Source organism: Megascapheus bottae, chromosome 19 (genome assembly GCF_031878675.1).
Source record: "Megascapheus bottae isolate mThoBot1 chromosome 19, mThoBot2.hap1, whole genome shotgun sequence".
Taxonomy (NCBI): Eukaryota; Metazoa; Chordata; class Mammalia; order Rodentia; family Geomyidae; genus Megascapheus; species Megascapheus bottae.
Genome location: NC_143527.1, coordinates 40,185,506 through 40,202,120, shown reverse-complemented (window position 1 = coordinate 40,202,120; position 16,615 = coordinate 40,185,506). Strand labels below are relative to the sequence as shown.

Here is a 16,615-nt window from a genome sequence, read left to right as displayed (position 1 = left end):
ACTTAAAACAGATAATGCCATTTGTGTGTGTGTGTGTGTGTGTGTGTGTGTGTGTGTGTGTGTGTGTGCTGATCCTGGGAGTTTCAGCTCAGGGCCTGGCACTGTCCCTGAGCTTTTGTGATCAATGCTAATGCTCTATCAGGTGAGTCTGGCTGAGATCACCATTTTTACTGTATGCACCCATTTCCTCACAGGAAATGCCCCTTGCCCTTTTTTTCTCTTTCCAGTTGTGGGGCTTGAACTCAGGGGCCTAGTACTCTCCCGGAACCTTTTTGTTCAAGTCTAATGCTCTATCACTTTGAACCACAGTGCCACATCTGGTTCTCTGGTAGTTAGCTGGAGATAAGGGTCTTCTGGACTTTGACTGGCTTTGAATCATGATCCTCAGATCTCAGCCGCCTGAATAGCTAGGATTAGAGATGTGAGCCACTGGCTGCTGGCTCTCTGCTCTTTTTCTGTCTTAACCTACTTTACTCTGCTTTGTTAAGAAAAAAGAAAGTCCATGCTAAACATCTACTTTGTGAGTTTCCTTTTTGTGTAATCCTTAAAAATGCTTTTCATCATGGATTTCAAGGTCATGTGATTCCTGAGGATCTTGAGAAGGATCGGCTCCTTCTCTATCAGGGCTTCATCTTGTCCCCTTCCTTTCTGCACTGGCAAGATAATTTAATAATCTAGCTTCTGGATAATACACACACAAAAAAAACAAAAAAGAAAGAAAGGACTGTCATCATCATCATCACCATCATCATCATCATCATCATCAGTGAGGCAGCTTGCAAATGGCAAGTCTGACTAACCCTGGGCCACTGCTTTTTCCAAGGCAGGAGAGAAAAAATAACAGAATAGTGCTTATCCATCACTGTGCTAGGTTCAAGGCTGACACTATATACGTAGAAACAGGTTATCAAGAGAAAAACCATGCAAATTAAGTTTTGTTCTTTTGTTTAGTGGGTTGGTTTGGTTTGGCTTTTTGGTTTGGGTTTTTTTTTTTGGTTTTTTTTTTTTTTTGGTACTGGTCCCTAACCTTTTTGTTCAATGCTCCCAGTTGAGCCACAGCTCCACTTGCAATTTTTTTTTTGGTTGATAAATAGACATAAGAGTTTCATGGACTTTCCTGCCCAGGTTGCCTTTGACCGGTGACCCTTTGATCTCAGTCTCTTGAGTAGCTAGGATTACAGGTGTGAGCCACTCCTGCCTGGCTTACCATAACTTTGTCATAAATCTCCCTGTGCTCAGCATGAGAGTCTTCAGAAGTGAAAAATCCAAAGAAACTGAGAAGTGTGTGCATTTTAATGGGCAGCAGTGCTGAAACATTGAAACCTTGGTTTTCAGCCCCAGACCTAAACTCCTGAGATTCCCACAAGTCAGGTCCAACCACTCATCTCTACATATCACAAGTATGGGAAAAGGCAGAGAAAGGAGATTTACCATGCAGCTGGGGACACACCACGGTAAGAGGCAAAGCACTTGAGCATATCTTCCAGAATATAGACATGAGCTTTCGGATTATATAGACAAAGAATTGGGGTAGAGGAAGAGAGGTGTTCATCATGGAACAATAGTCCTGGTCAAGGTATTTCCTGATTGAGTTACTGTCATCCCTTGAGAGGAGCAAACTGGTTCTCATGGCATGATCCTGCTCCAAAGTGCAGTTTCCTCCTTGCAGGAACTTCTCTTCATTTGTGGGTCTGCGGGATTCTGCACTGCAGAGCTCTGCGGCTTCTCATGTGTCATGTCGATCTCTTGGCATGGAGATGTTTTCAATTACGCCTGTTCCTCCTAGAACCCAAGGTGATCACAAAGTGATTAATTTGTGGAGTCTGTGCTTTTTTGTTTTGTTTTTTTCCCAGTAAAAGCACAGACCCACAAATCAATTAAACACAGTTAAACACAGGAGAAAAAGTTGGCAACCTTACATCCACATTGTATCTGTCTTTACTCTCAGCCATTCTCTCTGCAGTCACTTTGTGATCATTTAGTTGGGGCTTGTCTAGACTTTAGAATAAGAAGTAGAGGGAGGGCTGTCCCCTTGCAAAGGGTTGCTTGCTAGAAAGCAGGTGCTGTCATTTCTCCCTCCAAGAAATGGATGACTATTGATGATAGGTCTATTTTCTACAGCAGGTTATCTAAACCCACACTTTACACTATGTAACACCAAAGTGTCTCCTCACTTCATAATAGGGAACTCTCTCTCTCCTCCCCTCCCCCAACCCTTTTGTGCCAGTACTGAGGCTTGAACTCAAGATCTGGGTACTGTCTCTTAGCTTTTGCATCTCAGGGGCAGTGTTCTACCACTAGAACCATAGCTGTACTTTCAGCTCTTTGCTAGTTAATTGGTAAGAAGAGTGTCATGGACTTTGCTGTCCTGGCTGGCTTCAAACTGCTATGCTCAGATCTCAGCCTCCCGGGCAGTTGAGTTGGGATCACAGATGTGAACCACCAGCTGCCTGGCTAACAAGAACTTCTTTATGTGGTAGGCTGGGAAGCCCTGGAAAAACTGAGCCCCAAATTCTTTTTCTTCCTCCCCCCCCCCGCCCCGTCAATTATGGGGCTGGAACTCAGGGCCTAGGTGCTGTCCCTGAGCTCTTTTACTCAAGGCTAGCACTCTATGACTTTGAGCCACAGCTCCCCTTCTGGTTTTCTGGTGGTTAATTGGTAATAAAAATCTCATGGACTTTCTCTTGCCTGGGCTGGCTTCAAACCACAATTCTCAGGTCTTAGTTTCCTTCTTCTGCCTCCTGCAAGCTGCGCTTACTGATGTCACAGTATGGTTGGAGGATGGGCTGAGCTTGGCACTTCACATCAGTAATCCCAGCTTGCAGGGGGCAGAAGAAGGATGATCATGGTCTGTGGTCTGTCTTCTATCTGGAGAAATAAAGCAGCATGGACTAGTGGTATAGCTGAAGTGGTAGAGTGCTAGCTTAGCCTATTTAATAAACCCTGTCTCAAAACACACGCACACACACAATTAAAATCAAAAGGACTTTGTGTATCCCCACCCCTTGAGTAGGCATTCCTCACGGGCCCAAGGTACAGATACCACGTTGTGAAGGTATTAGAAGTTCTCAAGTACATTTCTGTACGTTAGGACTGAGGCCCTAATTTCTGGACCAGTAATGGTACTCAGATAAGAAGCTACAACTCATTAAAATAGAGTTAGTGGCTCATATCTGCAATCCTAGCTGCTCAGGGAAACTAAGATCTGAGGATTGTGGTTTGAAGCCAGCCCAGGCAAGAGAAAGTCCATGATATTCTTATTACCAATTAACCACCAGAAAACCAGAAGGGGAGCTGTGGCCCAAAGTTGTAGAGTGCTAGCTTTGAGTAAAAGAGCTCAGGGACAGCACCTAGGCCCTGAGTTCCAGCCCCATAATTGATGGGGGGGAAAAAAAGAAAAAGAATTTGGGGCTCAGTTTTTCCAGGGCTTCCCAGCCTACCACATAAAGAAGTTCTTGTTAGCCAGGCAGCTGGTGGTTCACATCTGTGATCCCAACTCAACTGCCCGGGAGGCTGAGATCTGAGCATAGCAGTTTGAAGCCAGCCAGGACAGCAAAGTCCATGACACTCTTCTTACCAATTAACTAGCAAAGAGCTGAAAGTACAGCTATGGTTCTAGTGGTAGAACACTGCCCCTGAGATGCAAAAGCTAAGAGACAGTACCCAGATCTTGAGTTCAAGCCTCAGTACTGGCACAAAAGGGTTGGGGGAGGGGAGGAGAGAGAGAGTTCCCTATTATGAAGTGAGGAGACACTTTGGTGTTACATAGTGTAAAGTGTGGGTTTAGATAACCTGCTGTAGAAAATAGACCTATCATCAATAGTCATCCATTTCTTGGAGGGAGAAATGACAGCACCTGCTTTCTAGCAAGCAACCCTTTGCAAGGGGACAGCCCTCCCTCTACTTCTTATTCTAAAGTCTAGACAAGCCCCAACCAAATGATTAAGGTGACTACTGGTAAACAATCTTGGTTTAGGTTTCAGATCCCACAATATCTGCTGACCTGGGGATAACATCAGAATATCTCATGCCTCTCCTTATTCCTCAGGCCTCTGCATCAACAAACACCAAGCATGTAGATTGCCCAAAGTAATAGGTCTGTCTAAAGAAACACGTGATGTAGTAAGGAACTTAAGGACCTTGGCGATATGCTAACCAGTGAAGAAGAAAAGAAAAAGAGAACGAGAGATACAAGGACCCCTTGGCAGTAGCCTTCTTGTCCTTGTCCTCCCCATCCAAGCTCCTGGCTCCCTTAAATTCCATAAGACAGAGCTTTGGAACAAAACCCCTCCACCTTCTCAAGCCTTGCCCTCTAACAACAACAACAAAAATTCTTAGGAGCCAGCTCTGGGCTCCTCAGAATTGGCTTTTGAGCAGGGTGGAGAAGACAAAAACCCAAACCAAGAATGTCCCTAAACCCAAATGCTCAGAGACAGTGCCTGATTTCCCAAAATGTTAAGAAGACCAGGCTGCATCCATGCAAGGAAACAGTCTACCACTGAGCTATATAGCCCAACCTTTTGGCTGGGAATGTGGCTTAGTGGTAAAGCACTTGCCTAACATGCATGAAGCCCTGAATTCGATTCCTCAGTTCCACATAAACAGAAAAAGCCAGAAGTGGTACTGTGGCTCAAGTGGTAGAGCCTTGATCAAAAAAGAAGCACAGGGGCAGTGCCCAGGATCTGAGCTCAAACCCCAGGACTGGTAATAAACAAACGTGTAAAAAAAATAAAATACAGTAAGCTAGATAGCAATGGCTCATACCTGCAGTGATAGCTACTGCAGAGGCAGAAGACTGCAGGAAGATCGAGGTTCAAGTTTAGCAAAAATAATCAGCAAAAACAAGCTGGGAACATTGTGTAACAAATGTGCATAACAAATACAAGATCCTGTGGAAGAAGGAAAGGAGAAGGTGAAGGAAAAGGAAAGGAAGCAGAAGAAAGGGACGGCACGTAGGTCCTGAGTGCAAACCCCACAACTGGGGGAAAAAAAGAAAACTATAGAGAGCTCAGATCCATGTCCATGGTAAAGCACCTGCCTTCCATGCTATAGAGTCAGTCTCAAAACCATAACACACACACACACACACACACACACACACACACACACACACATCTTTAGAAAGTTAACTTTATGTCACTAAAAAGCTGTTTGACCTAGGGAGGAAATTCTAATCAGAAAGTCTTAAGGTTGGGAAAAGAAGAGATCTTAAAGATTATTGAGTTCTTTCTGCACTTGTTTTACATATGTAGAGTCTGAGATGAACAGAAACCAGAAATCAAACTTCTTTTTCCAAATTTTATTACTTTTATTTCAAGGAAAAATACAGTAACTTTGAAAAGTAATTAAGATGAAAACCAAGGCTTTGTCCTTATGGTTAATTTCATATTGTTACTGTATCTCATATTGTTAGCTGGTATATTGTATATACGTTTATTTGTTCATTTGAAATAGGGAAGGGAAGGGGGAAACAAGATGATTGGGAGGTGGGGGAAGGGAAACAGGGACCAAAACATGAGAAGCGGTATCAATGTGTGAGAAGTAATACACCTACTTCCTGACATATGTAACTGTAACCCCTCTATACATTATCCTGACAATTAAAAAAAAAAAACCTTAGCCTTTGAGAAACAGAGATAGGATCTATTGTAATAACTTATCTCAGTTGTTTGCATCAAGGAGCCATAGACTGGGTAAAATTTGTTGACACTCTCCATCTACTGCTAATATTTCCTCAGTGCCCTCTTGGGCATTGCATGATGCATTGGGGATTTGGAAGATAATTACAATCTTACAATTGTTCTGACTATTGAAATGTGCAGCATTCTAAAGAAGCCTAGATGAAGCATTTGGAAGGACAATCAGGTGTCTTCTTAGAAGTGATGACCCAGAGCCTGTATCTGAATAATTTCTAGGAGGGATGCCCAGGGGCTAGGGACTTGGGTTAAATAACAAACGTAAAAATTGTCAGGATGGGCCTAGTGACAGAGTGCATGCCTTGCATACACAAAGACCGGGTTCAATTCCTTGGTACCACATACATAGAAAAAAGCCAGAAGTGGTGCTGAGGCTCAAGTGGTAGAGCTTTAGCCTTGAGAAAGTCCAAGGACGGTGCTCAGGCCCTGAGCTCAAGCCCAGTACTAGCAATAAATGAATAAATAAATAAATAGGACAGCTTTATTTAAAAAAAAAAAATGGTCAGGAGGAGGGAAGGAGGAAGAACCTAGGTGGTGGAGACCAGGTGAGTGGCAATCTCATGACCAGCAGGGGCTCTCCCCGGGCAGCTGTAGAAACTGGAATGACAACTGTGACTCTTGCTCTGGTATCTACACTAGTTTGAAAAGAGGAACAAGACGTATCCAGAGAGGTGGTTCTCCAAATATTTTGACAAAGTATATTGAACCTGTTGTTCGCTGAGTGCACAGATCTGAACACACACACACACACATACATATATTATTATACAAATTATAAACCCACAGTAGAATACATACAACAAAACATACGCAATTATATGAACATGCACACACATGCAAACATATATAAATATATACACACAAAGCATACACATAAACACACAAGCCCCCTCACATAAACACACATACACACAAATGCAGAGTGAAACAAATTTCACAAAATAATACCTTTTTCCCTATGATGAATTCTGATTATTTTCAATTTAATCATTTTCTTTTTCTAAATGATGAAACTGTATGACTCACCTCAGTTGATTCTATGATTCATTAATAAGTCACAATTCAGAGTCTTAGGAAGTTGGTGTGACACTCCAAACAGTAGTTAAAGAGTAAAATGAAAAGGATGTGGAACAATTCCAGGAGGAAAGACAGGAGAGAAGGGCCCTGCAATTGTTAAAGAGCCCATACCTATAATCCTGACTCAAAAGGCTGAGATCTGAGGGTGAGAAGGTTTGATGATAGCACAGGCAGAAAAGTCCATGAGACTCTGAGCAGTAAAGCTGGAAGCACCAGCCTTGAGCAAAATAACTAAGGGACAGCATCCAGGCCTGGAGTTCAAGTCCCAGAATCTCCCTCTCCCCTTGCAAATATACTGCCCAGGGCTCTGGCCTCTGGCTTGAACAAATTTAGAACATTAACTGGTAGATCTCTGGGAGGGTGAAGAGTAAGCATTGAAAATATATTGTTGGTAGGATTTCATTTCTTTCCAACGTTGTCATCCAATTTGGAATTCACAGTCCCTAGATGGGGACTGTCCCAAGGCACACACACACACACACACACACACACACACACACACACACACACTGAGGCACCCGCAGAAGACACACACACACACGCACGCGCACACACACACACACACACACAGACTGAGGCACCCACAGAAGACACACACACACACACACACACTGAGGCACCCACAGAAGACACACACACACACACACACACACACACACACTGAGGCACCCGCAGAAGACACACACACACACACACACACACACACACACACACACACACACACACACACTGAGGCACCCGCAGGTCAAAGGACTTTTCTCTGCTCCCTTCTTCCAGTTTCCAGTCGCAGCTAAACCCTTTCTTTTGAACAACAGATGTTTCTGAGCGTGGTTTATTGAAGGGGTCTTGTCTGTGTCCCTGGGGGAGATTGTAAAGGAAATGTCCACAGGGGCTCTTTAGTGTGGACGGCATTCATGCAGAAAGAGAGGAATTGCCTTACCGTGCTAGTATTTAAGGCTGGTCCGTAGTTGCTTTTGCTAGAACTTTTATCCAACAGCCAGAGCTCACAGCAGGGAATGAGTCACTCCTAGTGAGTGTAACTTCCTCCCCCTCCACCCCACAGCATTTACAAAACTTCCCCAGATTTCTTCCTTTTGCATCTGCACAAGCCCCTTTCCTGCACCAACGCTTGGGCCAGCTCTGTCTGCAGACACCTAGGTCCCAGCAAGTCTAGCCACCACGCCAGCTATTTTTCTCACTCCCAGAAAATTTCTTGCTGTTTTGCTTGCTTTCTCTTTTAAATCCAGGGAATGAAACAAACACAATTTCCTGCCTTAAGCCTTTTTGTTTTCCCCTTCTCTCCCTCCCACCTGCCCCTTCCTCCTCCTTTAAAGAACCCACAGTGTCTGTGCACTGTAATTACTGCTGGCAGAGGTTTGACTAACTCCACTCTTAGGAGATAAGGCTAAGGTTTTATTACCTCTCAGCTCAGTGCCCAGGGGTGACAGGACTTGTCTTTATCTGGGTACCCACAAGGTTATCAACACATGGGCTGAACCTTGGAGCCCTGGCCTACAAAATGGCTGCCTTCCCCAGTGATACATTTCCCTGGCTTTTATTAAGCCATTCCTTTCGTTCCACAGACTAACTCTTAACTTTTCTCAAGTTCTTCCACATTCTTAGCCCCACCTTTGCCCTTCTGGGTTCAGTTTGGAATGGAGAAGTCGTAAGTCTGAGTCCATTCCATCACAGCCCTAGATTCTACATACAAAAAAAAAAAAAAGGCACAGCATTTCTAGCATCGTCTGGTTCTATTGTAGCATGTACAGCTGCTTTTTCTAGACTCTTATTTTATTTTATTTCAAAAAAAAAATTGAGGGCCGTGAGTTTGGCCTAGTGGTAGAGTGCTTGCCTAGCATGCACGAAGACCAGGGTTTGATTCCTTGGTACCACATACTTAGAAAAAGCCAGAAGTGGTGCTGAGGCTCAAGTGGTAGAGTTCTAGCCTTGAGAAAAATCCAAGGACAGTGCTCAGGCCCTGAGCTTAAGCCCAAGACTGGCAAAAAAAAAAAAAAAAAAAAAATTGACCTATATGCTTAGAGAGCAAAACAAACTCAGATGTCATTGTCTGTGCCTTTAATAAATCTTTCAAAAACTAAATGGAATGGAAAATTTAGTGTCTGGCGGTGAAAGCTAGTAATCTCAGGACAGGGAAAGTTAAGGCAAAAGAATCACAAGTTGGAGACCCCAGCATGGACTACAAAGAAAAACCCTTCCTTCAAAAAAGAAAAGAAAATGGACTGGGAGTGTAGCCTAGTGGTAGAGTGCTCACCTCGCATACACAAAGCCCTGGGTTCAATTCCTCCATAGCACATACATAGAAAAAGCTGGAAGTGGTACTGTAGCTCAAGTGGCAGAGCACTAGCCTTGAGTAAAATGTGTCCAAGGACAGTGCTCAGGCCCTGAGTTCAATCTCCACAACTGGTAAAAAAAGAAAAGAAAAGAAAACCCAAAAGAAAAAAAAAAATGCTGTGTGCAAGTGGCTCAGGCCTATAATCTTAGCTGAAGTGTGAGGGAGCTGAGAGCTGAGGGCTGAAAAATAATTGAGATTCTTATTTCCAATAAGCCAGCAAAAAAAAAACAACACCTCACATGGTAAAGTACCAGCAAATAAGCCAAGCAAGAGCAAGAGGTCCTGAGTTAATGCACACACACACACACACACACACACACACACACACACACACACACAGAGCCCACACTAACACATTTATTTACTGTTATTCTAAAAACCAAAGGATATCTCCATTGTACCATTTCCTGAATAAGCAGAACTCTGTCAGGAGGGCCACTGTGAGAAGTGCTGTATTAACCAATCTGATCTTGCCCCCCCGCCCCTCCCCCTGCCCGGGGACGCCCCCTGGTGGTCAGTCTTGCTGCCACGGTTCTCCATTGGCCTTGGAACTCTGCACAGCATTACTGGCACACCATTCATGTCTTACAACCACCTTGAATCACCAGCACATTTAGCTAAGAGATTCCAACATGGGCACCTGGGCTCTGCATTGTTTGGCTAGTCCTGGGGCTTAACCTCAGGCCCTGGGCACTGTCCCTGAGCTTCTTTCGATCAAGGCTAGCACTCTACCACTTGAATCACAGTACCACTTCTGGCTTTTTCTGTTGATGTGGAACTGAGGAATAGAACTGGGGGTTCATGCAAGCTAGGTAAGCACTTTACCTTACCTAAGCCACATTCCCATCCCTCTGCATTGGTAGTCCTAAGGATACGAAGGAGGGTGTTAAGGACAGAGCAGAAGGCTGCTCATTTAAACTGATGTGACCTCCGTGAGTCTAGTTCTTCTTCCTGGGAGAAATTGAGTGATGCAACCTCTCAGGCTGCTCTTGGTCTGCAGCACAGAGACCACAGACGCCTCTGCAGGGTTGTTTTAAGAATTTAATGAGACCAGCTAAAGCAGCTCCTTCATCAAACAGTTGAACGAGGGGGAGGAGGAGGGGAGTGGGAGAGTAAATTGATACTGATTTAAACTTTGACTTCAAAAGTTTTGTGGGTTAGTCTGCTTAATGCTGCCAAACACACAGTGCTTCCCGGGGGGCTTGTACTTGCTGGGCAAGGAGGTGGACTGGGAAAGAGATCGAGGCTCACCTAGACAAGTTCTTCTCAGTTCTGGTCTCTATGTCCATGATAGACATTTTAAGCATGGAATCTCTTCTGAGCCACATGGGCTCATGTAAACAAGATCATCCCAGATGGATTTTCTTTTGAAAAGGGGGTTTGAGGGAGGAAGAAGGAAAAGAGTAAAATGAATAACAAGTGCCTAAGTAACTGTTTGGGGCTTCCTCCCATTGACCTGCCTTCCAGTCCTCGCTAATTATTCCTTATAAAGCAAAACAGTGGTGGGCACATTTTCTTTCTTCACTTCTGCACATATCCTTTTCATCCCTAAGTTTGGGCTTTCATTTTGCTAGGTGCAAACGCTCTGACTCCAGGTGGTCTTGATGCAGACCCTCTCTGTGCATGGAGAGGGGCAGGGAAGACATATGAATGGCTGTGATAGATCCATTTTCTCCCCAGTGTACTGGGAGATGATCAGGGAGATATGAATGGCTGTGATAGATCTCCTTTCTTTCCAGTGCATGAGGAGATGACCAGGGAGATGCTATTGGGAAACTCACATCCAAGTTGTATCCTAGCTCTTACACATGTCTGAGTGACCTGTACTGCTACTCTGCTCCTTATCACTTCAACCCCAAGGAGGGTTCACTCTGCTGTGGTTATGACCCAGGAATGCTGTGGGATTCCATTCCAGATTTGTCCTAGCATTCCCCACTCCAAGTTTCTATGGGCCAGGTGACACTAATTCTGATGAAGTGAAACCAGGAAGTAAAGCAAGTTTCTTGGCCCTCAGATATCCATCTTTTGTGCAAGCAGACAGATCACACGATAAGAAGGCCATGAAGTAGAAAGTAGCAAGGAAAAGAGAAGTAGGTACACAGGAAAAGGACAGTTAGTAGCTTAAGCCCTCAGCTTCCATCTCCTTGGTGCCTCCGGATAACACCTGGCAAAGAGAGAGCAGATAGTTTATGAATGAGAGTAGAAACTTTTTCTTGCCTCTCCACCTCCCTTTTTGGTGCCAGTTCTGAGACTTGAACTCAGGGTCTGAGTGCTATCCTTGAGCTTCTTTTGCTCATGACAAGGGCTGTACCACTTGAGCCCCAGCTTTACTGCTGGCTTTTTTTTTTTTTTTTTTTTTTTGAACAGTGATCTCAGATCTCAGTCTCCTGAGTAGCTAGAATTACGGCATAAGCCATCTGTACCTGGCACACTTTGCCCTTTGTATGTGCTGGTATTGAATCTAGAGCCTCATTCATGCTAAGCAACTATTTTCTATATCCCCAGACTTCACAAGTGACGTTACATTGGGATTTGATGTTCTAGATCTATGGCAAAAGTCATCACTGTACTTGGCCAGTATTTCGCTAATGCCAAATAAGAAATAAATTTTTGATAAGAATTAAAATAATTGTTTATTGGTTGCCTAGTGAGATTGATTTGGATACCCCAAGCCTCTGAGGCTCAAGTTCCTCATGTAATATTTGCATATAACCTGCACTTTCTGTCATATACTTTATATCATCTGCAGATTCTTTTTTTTTTTTTTTTGTGGGTCATGGGACTTGAACTCTGGGCTTGGATGCTGACCCTGAGCTCTTCAGCTCAAGGCTACCATCCTACTTCTGAACCACAGCCCCGCTTACTTACCTTTTTCTAGTGATTGATTGGAGAAGAGTCTCACATTCTTTAGTGCCCAGGCTGGATTTAAACCTCGCTCCTCAGATCTTAGTCTCCTGAGTAGCTAGGATTACAGGCATGAGTCACCGTGCCTGGCTGCAGATTCTTTTTAATGCCTAAAACAAAACAAATGCAGTATAAATGTTGTTATACTGTATGTTCGAAGACTAAGAAAAAAGAACAACTTTTACTGTCCATTGGGACTTCATTTAAACTGCCAGTGTTGAAATTGTGAATACAAAGGAAGCCACAGAGAGTGGCTTTGCTGTGAAAATTTATTTTACATGCACTCTTTGCTTTCTCGCCAGACATCTCTTTTTATCCATGGTTATTCTTTCATATGACAGATTATTTGTCTGTGTCATGGTCATGGTATGGCTATGTGACAAGCCTGTGACACCAATGTTTGCCTTTGTGATTATCACAACCTTAGTGATTCCCTTCTTTCAGTCTGGCCAGGAAAAAATATATGTATTACCTAACAGGGAATATAGGAGAATATGATAAGTGGAATCTGACAAGAAACAGAAAGCAATTAGTTAAAGCAAACAACCAAACAAATAAAACAACTTTACAGAATAGTACTCCAGCCTCCTGGCCTCACTGTCTTTCAACAAGATCTGTCTGCCCTAAGGGGTTGGTACACCAGCTGCCCAAACAGGAAACTTCATATAAGTCTGTAACTCTGACCTTGGGCCTTGAATCTTCCCCTCCTGTAAACAGTCCGTTGAACCCAGGAAGACCTGTAGACCTGGCTGGGACACATTTTGAAAAACATTCACATGGTTACAAATGTTAACAAAGGAAAAAAAAAAAGCCCTTAGGTCTAAGAGGAAGTGATATGTCTGACTGAATAGTAGAAATTGCTTTATAAAGTCATAGAACAAATGGAAATTGAATCCTCAGAGGTGAAGCTGCCAGAACAGTCACTTGTGTGCCTGGGTGACTCAAGAGCACCTGTTTAAACGGCCAGGAAAGTGAGCTGTGAAATCTTGATCACATTCCCCACTGGAAGCAACACTCTAGACGTGGAAATGAGTAAGACCAAAGTTCTAAGCTCCCAGATTGCGACATGTGTGCCCTCATTCTATGAAGCAGTGATTTGTCTTTACCATTAGCCACAAACAATGCTTATTCACAACCCTAATCCTCGGTAGTTAACCTTCTGGACACATACTAACTGATAATATCTGCCCGCTTTCAGGTTCCTCCTTTGACATTAATGATTTCAGACAACTGACTTCACATATGGTAATCTTCAGTTTCTTTTTCAACTACTTGTCAATCTTCAGTAAAAGTGCACATTAAGCTGGAGGCCTGTAACTACTTAGGAGGTTGAGATCCAAGGATCATGGTACAAAACTAGCCTAAGCAGGAAAGTCTGTGAGACTCTTATTTCCAGGTAACCACTGAAAACTCAGAAGTGGAGGTGTGGCTCAAGTGGTAAAGTGCCAGGCGTAAGCAAAATACCAAGAGAGAGCAAAAGGCCCCAAGTTTGAGTCCCAGTACACACACACACACACACACACACACACACACACACACACACACACAACCTTTATACCTAGAACTGAATCTTCTAAAATGACCTTTTTCCAAACATCATTTCATGTCACTTAAACTTTTTTTTTATTTTTTGAAACAGAGTCTTGCTAGCCCAGGTATGACCTCCAATCCTGGATCCTCCTGCCTAAATCTTCAGAGTACTTGGAATATAGGCATGTGTCACCATGCCCAGCTAATGTCCTCTAATTTCATTGATTAATTAAACTTTCTGAAGAGAACAGTTAACTTTGATCTGAACCTTTTTTAAACTGGAGCAAAATGTGCTTCTTTTTTTTTTTTTTAAATGTGCTTCTTAAACCTCCAAACAAACTGCAGAGTAAGAAGCAGTAACTAAGAGGAAGAGGCAGGTTAGAAGTAGTGCCTCTGGCATTTTCCTCCACTTTACCGCACACAGAGATAAAAGAGAGTAGGTGGGGCTTGGAGGTGTGCTCCCTTGGAAGCTGAATTTGCATGTGGGAAAACTTAGGTAATCTTTTGCAACTGGGCTGAAATGCTTCAGGCTGCCTAGAAAGTGTCTGTACACAGTACAAATTCAGATAACAGGGAATCTCCAGTGTTTGTCCTCACTGCCATTCAGCCAACCTTTGGATGTGACCTAGGTGAAGAAAAGATATTGGGAGACAATGGCAAGAACTATTTCTAATTTGCTGCCTTAAAAAATATTACCCCCAACTGCTGCTTAAAAGAAAAATAGTTGCTGAACACAGTGGCTCACACCTGTAATCCTAGCTACTCAGGAGGCTGAGATCTGAGGATCAAGGTTCAAAGCCAGCCCGGGCACAAAAGAACCTGAGACTCTAATCTCCAATTAACCCCTAGAAAACCAGAAGTGAGTGAGACTTGGCTCAAGGGTAGAGCAGTAGCCTTGAGCTGAAGGGCTCAGGGACAGGGCACCCAGGCCGAGTTCAAGCCCCATGACCCACAAAAAAAAAAGAAAGAAAGAAAGAGAAAAATAGTTTTAAAATCTTCCTTCCCAACCCTGACATTTTATCCTGCACTTAAAGAAAAAAAAAATTGTTGAAGTGCTAAGTTAAAAAACAAGACAGGGGCCAGGAGTTTGGTCTAGTGGTAGAGTGCTTGCCTAGCATGCACGAAGACCCAGGTTCTATTCCTTGGTACCATGTACATAGAAAAGAGCCAGAAGTGGTGCTGAGGCTCAAGTGGTAGAGCTCTAGCCTTAAGGAAGTCCAAGGGCAGTGCTCAGGCCTTGAGCTCAAGGCAGGACTGGCAAAAACAAAAACAAAAACAAAAAAACCAACCACAAGATATCTGAATCCATTACTGGTGGCTCACACTTGTAATCCTAGCTGCTCAGGATAGTAAGAGCTAAGGATCAAGGTGTCAAGCCAGCGTGGGCAGAAGTCTGTGAGACTCTAATCTCCAATTAACCAGCAAAAAAAGTCCCACACTGGGGCCGGGAGTTTGACCTAGTGGTAGAGTGCTTGTCTAGCATGCATGAAGACCTGGGTTCAATTCCTCAGTACCCCACATACATAGCAAAAAGCCAGAAGTGGTGCTGAGGCTCAAGTGGTAGAGTGCTAGCCTTGAGAAAGTCCAAGGACAGTGCTCAAGCCCTGAGCCCAAGCCCAGGACTGGCAAAAAAAAAAGTCCCACACTAGAAGTATGGCTCAAGTAGAAGTGCCGGCCTTGAGCAAAAAAGCTTAGCATCAGCACCGAGGCCCTAAGTTCAAACCCCCAAACCAGCACACACAACAACAACAAACCCCGAAGGCAAGACATCTGAGTTGACTTTTCTTTATCCTTTTTGCAACGTAAATCCAGCAAAGATGTCCACTCCTTTCACAGCTCCACTTACCTTGCAGCTGAGCAGTGGTATCTGCATACATAGGTGCTGTTCCCATTCTTGGCCAGCAGGGTATGCTCGAGAGGTAGGCTTGTCTGCAGCTGAAGTTTTGTTTTCTCAGACCTTGGGTATTTTAGGAGGGAGGGGGTCGGGTATGGGGGCAGTGGGGAGGGAAGAAGCAGCTGGCCTGCAAAACATCCATTTGTTCTCTGAGATCGTGCCACTTGCCATTTTGTAAGTCAAAGGTTGCCACGTTACCTGTTGCCAGGTTCCTAAGAGTGCTTGGGAGAAAATGTGGGGGAGAAAGCAGGCACCAGCTCCTTCAGCTTGGTGAGTCTCAAGCTCTTTACCCAGGACTGGAGCTGACATTTGGAGAGCAGCTGCAGTGCACTGCAAGCATTGTTTGGTTGGAGTTTTAACAGGAGTGGCTGCCTCTTACATCATTTCCAGGCATCAAGTGCCTGGGGCTTTTTTTTTTTTTTTTATGACTTTCTGATCCCTTCCTCCCTGGATTTCTCTACAGTTGTTTGCTAGTGCCAAACTGCCTTGCCTGAGGAAGCACAAGTTTTTGTAGCAACTTGTTAAAACAACTCGGGTGCCTCTTTAAAAAAAAAAAAAAAAAAGTTGTGACTTTGGAACAAACCTGATGCTTCCTGCTTTGTGAGAACAATGTTGTGTTTGATTAGCAGGCTTCTCCCCCGCAGGAGACGGCTGCTATTGCTTGAATAGAACTCCAAGCCAGACATGCCAGGGCTTGGGCATTTGTCTGGCATTAGGAAGCGTCTGGAATACTAGTGAGCACCAACTGGCTAGGGCATGGCTGCAGAAGTTATTATCCTGTCCTCCCCTGCTCCAACATGCTTTTTTTTCCCCCCTACTTTTTGAGAAGAGTAGAACTCAAGCTTTGTGGTTTTCCTGGAGGATGGCTTTAGTAGAAATCATCCTGGCAGCCACTTCCCCCTCTGTAGCCAGATGGACCGGGAGAGACTACTGTGGGTTTAGAAAGAGTATCCCCCCTCCCAAAAAAAACCACCTCCAGATCTGCCTTCTTCAGAAGGCTGGTGCCACACTTTGGGTGGCCTGGAAATGAGAAACAGTAAATATTTTTGAAACAAGGTAGTGACTTTCCATGTGTATTTTGTTGGATAGAGGAGTTTTGTTTCTCCAATATTTATTCATTTATTATTATTTTTTGCCAGTCCTGGGGCTTGAACTCAAAGC

General features: G+C 43.9%; 1 protein-coding gene and 1 long non-coding RNA gene across 21 annotated transcripts in view; one reads left to right on the top strand and one right to left on the bottom strand.

Moving 5' to 3' along the window:
* The window catches only part of Dlgap1 (DLG associated protein 1), a 772,435-nt gene that overhangs the window by 695,420 nt on the left and 60,400 nt on the right, over window positions 1-16,615 (top strand). The window lies entirely within an intron of this gene.
* Window positions 10,160-15,795, bottom strand: LOC150049892 (uncharacterized). The gene is made up of 3 exons (XR_016538838.1): window positions 15,407-15,795; window positions 11,995-12,140; window positions 10,160-11,290 (listed from the first exon to the last, which is right to left on the bottom strand). It is a non-coding gene; the product is annotated as an uncharacterized LOC150049892 (long non-coding RNA).